This window comes from Anopheles ziemanni, chromosome X (assembly GCF_943734765.1).
Source record: "Anopheles ziemanni chromosome X, idAnoZiCoDA_A2_x.2, whole genome shotgun sequence".
Taxonomy (NCBI): domain Eukaryota; kingdom Metazoa; phylum Arthropoda; class Insecta; order Diptera; family Culicidae; genus Anopheles; species Anopheles ziemanni.
Genome location: NC_080707.1, coordinates 5,987,943 through 5,994,501, shown reverse-complemented (window position 1 = coordinate 5,994,501; position 6,559 = coordinate 5,987,943).

The following is a 6,559-nucleotide window of genomic DNA, read 5'->3' as shown; positions in this document are numbered from 1 at the left end:
ATTCGATAGCGTTCAACGTAAACGCGTTTAGCGAAATTCGTGAACTCGATTAGTGATGTGCAAACTGAGTCAGAGTAGGTGAGTGAGCCAATTCATCGTAATGAGTGAATTGATTCAGCTCACCAAGATGATTTTGGCTCACTAATGATTCGACTCAGTGAGAATGTTTTAATTAATTATTTACAAAAATTAATGAAAATAACAAGCCCGTAGTCTGATGAATAAAATATCATTTACACTAGTGATGAGAATAACAACTCTTTTTAGAGATTTGAATCAGAGTGAATAATCATAACGATGATTCGAATCTTTAAGTCACTCTTTTGTGATTTAAAACGAATAAAATGATTTATTAACCTTCGAGGTGATTTGAAACCTTAATTGGGATTCGAATCCCAAAAGAATGAACGAGTGGGTAAAAGAGTCACTAGTCGCCATAGAGATTCGAATCCCAAGTTGTGATTCGAATCCCAAGTTGTGTTTCGAATCCCAAGTTGTGATTCGAATCCCAGTTTGGGAATCACTATATGGGATTCGAAACCCAAAAGAATGAACGAGTTGGTAAAAGAGTCGCTAGTCGCCCATGTAGTGATTCCCAAACTGGGATTCGAATCACAACTTGGGATTCGAATCTCTATGGCGACTAGCGACTCTTTTACCAACTCATTCATTCTTTTGGGATTCGAATCCCAGTTAAGGATTCAAATCAAAGGGAGTCACAAAAACTATCTGTTAGGATTTAAATCGTTCATTCAATATTAAGATTCGAATCACTCACTCATTCTCACTCAGAGCGCACATCACTAATTTACACAATTATAATATTTATCTCATCACTTTAAAGTAATGTTGATGATTTCAAAATCATAAAACTGTAATCAAAATCACACTTCCTGAGCCAATACACTCTCACTGAATTGATACATTTCTCACTGAATTGATACATTTCTCACTGAATTGAAACATTTCTCACTGAATTGATACATTCTCACTGAGCCGAGTCATTCTCACTGAGCCGAGTCATTCTCACTGAGCCGAGTCATTCTCACTGAGCCGAGTCATTCTCACTGTGTCAATTCACTATTCCAACTACATATATTTCTCACTGGATTGATGCCTTCTCACTGAGCCGAGTCATTCTCACTGTGTCAATTGATACTGAGTGAATTAAAGAGTTGATTCTCTATTCCAACTACATATATTTCTCACTGAATTGATACATTCTCACTGAGCCGAGTCATTCCTGAATTGAATCACGTTACTGAATCGTTTTTCTCATCGCTAAACTCGATCCCTCCGGGCGATCCACTTTGGAGGGGGGGGGGGGGGGGGGTGACTCCTACAATGTTGGAGCGCACGTCTGATAAGAAAGCGCTCACGCGGGAGCGCATGCGACGATAATTGGTGCCACATATGTTTACCTTACCGTCATTACCATTTCCGCGATCGAGCGCGCTTTTCCGCCTTTTTCGCCCGGTGGTGGATGACTTTTATCAATCACGGGCTGTAGGGGGTGAGGAGGGGGGGGGGGGGGGGTGCCACCGTAAAATTCCTTTTGCCCGAAAAAAAAAAAACCGGCAAACCGGTGCAATAAATTATAATACGCAGCACCGTTCGAGGGCTGGAGTGCACGCGAACGATGCACCGGGCGAGGCGCAGATGCAAATTCGGAGGCTGTGTGCAGCTTGGCCCTTGCACGAGCCACACAACGCAGCCTTTCCCCCCAAACCACACCACCCTTCTCCGCCCCATTTCGCTTCCGTTTCGCATGACCCGCATCTGCCCGCGTACGTGCGTGCGCTCGCTCACTGTTTCTCCTTCCTCCCCCCCCCTTCCCCCCCCTCGGGTGCGAAGGTTCTTTCGCTTGCTCTCCCTCTCCCTCTCAAGCAAAAGCTGTCATTTTGATTACAGCGCGATGCACCTTGCGTGTCGTCCTGGGAGGACTTTAATGAGACTTTGCGCGGTTGCTTTCTCCCGGTTGCGCCGTTCGCGGGTCCTTTTCGGCTTTCGGGTTTCGTGGGGGTTTTTTTTTTTGGTGCTTTCGAGCTTTCGACACCACGGTCTCGTACACCGGTGGGCGTGTGGCAAACTGTTTCTAGCGACAGGTCGATCGACGGCTGACACTAGCTGATGTTTACTGTTTCTTCTTCCTTCGTCGAAGGAGCCTTTCGATGTTTTTTTTTATGTTTGAACATTTCTCTATTCTCAACCGAGGATAAGTTGCGATTTGTTTTTTTTATTTCGAACAGTTGGAATTATAGTAATATAGAGCACCAATAAACATACAATAATTCCTGCCTTTTCTTTCATTTACAGATAATAATTTCAATGATTAATGGATTTAACACACTGGTCTTTCCACATTAATTTGTTCTTACATAACTAACTAAGTTAATTGTAAATGATTTGACATTGGATTGACAAACGACATGGTAAAAAACTTTTATTCTAAAGCAGGGATTCAAGATTGATTGGTTCTAGGGGTTTGCAGTAAAGTAAACTACATCTTTAAACGCTTATTTACCTACTTTGAAGACCAGGTGTTCTGAAAAAAAAAAACCCGTTTAACGATGGAATTATCATAAATTCTTGTCTTACTTTAGTTCAGTTTAGTTCAACATCAGTTGACACAAATCACTTGAACTGTTTCAAAGTCGTATTGATGATTTCGACTAAATCTCGGTAACCTCTTCATTCAAAGAGGAAATAGAAAAAAAAAATAAACATTTCAACTATGCAATGTAATCCGAATCCGTAATATAAAGTATGATTTTTGGCAAAATAAAAAGATAATAATATGCGAGAAAAACAAACAACCAACTAAAGGAGATTTTCTTTGTTGTTCACATCGAGCTATGTCCGAAAAGTAATCAAAATACAGTTTAAAATGTAAAACGAGCGATCGTCGTACACTTTTGGTTCGTTGCTTTTTACTAGTTTTGTTCAGCAAACTTGAATTTTGTTATTTATGTACTACAGTGGTGTTTGACAGATCGTATCAAAGCTTGATCGACAGAGGTCGTGTCAAATAATTGCTCAAACAAGAAAAAAAGGCCATCCAAACAAGAAAAAAAGGCCTATTACGTGTGTAATATTTACCCCCTTGTTCACGCTCACTTTCGTCCCAGGAAGAGGGTAGGCTTAAGCAAAGGGATGAGGTGAGGAACGGAGCGGCTCTTCCCCGTCAGCTGGTGAAGTCCTGCGCGCCCATCCGTCCGCCATTAAATCATAATAAAATCAAAAGTTTTGCATCGAGCACGAACGCCAAATCGTGCGCATAAATCGATCAAAGACAACGAGCAAACCGTGGGGCAGGGTGAAGGAAGGCAAAAGGAAAGCGAAAAGGACAAGTGCAAGCCGGAATGGAAAGCGAATTGAATCTCTCCTTTATCGTCCCCCCCGCACACGACGTCTCCTGACTCCTGCACCGTTAGAAGAACATGGGCGCACGCACGCATTTCTTTTCTTATCTGTTGTATGTGTGTGTGTGCTGGGGTGGGAGGGGGGGTGGGGGCAATTTACTTGGGAGGTGCGAGCGCGAGAAGCAGGCCGAGCGAAAGCATAAAAATTAAAAAAACGGAAAGAAACCAGGTCCGGAGGAGAGGACACGACACACACTCGGAAGAAGGATGTTCCTCCGGAGTGATGCGCTTTTGGGGCTGCATAATTAGTTGCGCGTTTTTTCCTCCTCCTCCTCCTCTTCTTCTTCTTCTTCTTCTTCTTCTTGTCCCCTACCCTCGGACGGCGTACGATCGGCAGCATCGGCAGCATCGCCCCGAGGCGAGAAGATCCTGTTTCCGAAACAGGACATAGACCCGCTTCGGCCCAGCGTAATTGATCACTTTCGCGAATTTTCCGCCTCGGAACCGAACCCTCGGGAGGGTATGTTATTAATGCTGCTGTTTGGTGGGAGGGGGGGGGGGCTCCTCGGAAGTCGCGCACATGAAGCCATTAGGCCACGCGCCTGTGCAGCCGAAGGAATGCGCTCGGTCGCGGGGGGGGGGGGGGGGGGGAGGGCAAGAATTTCCCTTTTTATAACAAAAAAAAAAAAACACACGGCTTCGCGAGCCTTCGGTTCGATGGCCCCGCGAGTCGAGCGATTGATCGAAAGCGAAACGTCGTTGTCGGTAGAAAGTGACAAGGAGCACACACACACACACACACAAAAAGTGGACAGATTTTTCGGTCGAGAAGGCACACTCCAGCGCAGGGTCTTGCGCGATCTCAAATAAACGAGAAAGAGAGAGAGAGAGAGAAAGAGAAGGAGGCACACAATGAAAAGGATACTTTGATGAAAAACGGGAAAGGGAAAAACAAACACCGAGCGGAAAGCGGTCGCGAGCCGCCAGGGTCGGTAGGACGTGTTTCTTAATTTTCAATTCGTTCCGTTCCACGGGGACATTTAGAGGGAGGGGAAGAAAGAAAAAAACCAAAGAGGTTACAGGCAAAAATTAATAAATAAAAATACCCAATACACGCGCGCGGTCCCGCTCGAGCGCATCCTTCACGCATTCCCACATTCCAGGGGGCACCGATTCGCAACCACGATCTCTCAGTAAGTAAGCCTTCGATCACGATTTTGGTAAGTTCATGCCCACTAATGGATGTTTGCATTTGTGGTTGTAGTTGTTTGCGGAATAGCTTGGTTTTGCTTCTTTTACCATCGAGCTTTGACTTGGAGGATGCTGCGATGATAATTAACGTTAAGTAGGAAGACCTTTCGGTAGGAGAAGTTGACGCCCCTGACAGAAGTTTCGCGATCCTATTCAATGTGGAACTGTATAAAATTATGAAAGGTTCTACATCAATAGCTCATGATGGATGCCATAGTCGAAATTTAGACATGTCAAAGGAAGAAATCATTACGACAAAACAAACTTAAATCTGTGACCGAAAACAAACTCGTTTCGCTTATTGCAGAGATGTCAAACATGTCAAATACAGAGAATGATTTGATCTTTGAGTATGTGTTTTCGTTTGGATGGCGAAATGTTTTTTCGTGAACGGTTTCACGAACTGCGAATTTCATACGAGCAAAAGGACTGAACCAAAATAAAGTTTTATTAAAATTGAAATACAATCTAAAACAAATCAAAAACAAGTAAGCATAAGCAGGCTTACGTGAATTTTACGAAAAAAAACTTAATCCAAATTAATGAAAATCAATTCAACAAGTCGCAAAAATGTTATTAATTTTTGGGAGACAACTTTTTCTTTTTTATAAATGAATCAATATTAAGAGTACAGATAACTGACAATAATTTGAGTAATTCGTTAAACGCACCTTACTTGAGACATAACCTACCATTGATGTTCTCGTAGAAGAAAGTAATCACGATCATTCAACATTCATTTTATAATACAAACCATGAAGAACTATAAGAGAAACAAATTTAAATCCAAAGTAAGTGTTTCAATCTCTACGAGTGAAGTAAAACACATGAGTTCATTAAATACATAATACATTAAGGAACATTTGTTGGGAAGCAACTTACTTCAGGTAATTGTCAGATATGGGAAATTAAAGTAATCTTATTGTCCTTTGCTCTCTCTCTTTGCTTTTGAAATTCAAGAAATCTCTATTACTTGTTCACTGGCTCAATTGCCTCACCTTGCCTTCCCTTATTAGTTCTAATCTTTTCTCTAGTCCAAGCAGCTTCGCTAAAACTAATAGGACAAATCGACAACACCAGAGCCGGAACGCAATTGGCGTCAATTTGCACCAACTTGTCCGATGTGTGTGAGCACGGGTCCGTCCGTCTAAAAATAAATCCCGCGGAATGTTTCAATAGTGCGGGATGGAATTTCCCACCGAGGTCACATGTGGGATGAACCATGGCTAAAGTTGTGTTGCTTTATTTATATGGATTATGCTTTTTCTTGTTTTTGAGACAGTTTTACTTATTGATAAACTTTCCACGTTGTTCAACAACCATCTTTACCCGTTTCCATTAGCTTGTGTTGTAGACAAAAGTAGAGAATGTTAAGACTAAATAGTTTTGAATTTTAATGAACAATTGTTTACTTTTGCAATCTGATTCGTACCACTTGATTATAGGTATAGTTTTCATAAACTCATTCATTTTTTCTGTTTACTTTATATCCTCTTTTAATTATCTAGTGTTGTTTATTTTGGGGATTTATATGCAACAAGTCTGTGCATAAATCTAGTGGTGGCATTTTTCTATTCACGTCACGTTGTTTCCTGGGTCTGGCTTTCTGGGTCTTCCAACATTCGAGTTACTCTTTCCGACTTCATTCATGCATTGATAAAAATAGTCTGTTGATGTTATTCCACTTCCCCTCGTGATTGTTTACGATGGATTTGATAGAATTTCGCTCACTAACGCCTCGCTCATGTCATTTCGCACCTCTTCCCGGGTGTCGCCCGAGAAACTGCCCTTAAAACAAAGAACATTCGTTAATGGCAAGCGGAAGCACTCCACTCTCGTACGATCGCAACGCAGCAACGCGCATTGGCAGATGCTCGCTTCGGCCTGTTTTATTATCAACGCGCACGGTTTTGCCACAAATGCAGCTGCATGCGCAAATTTTAATT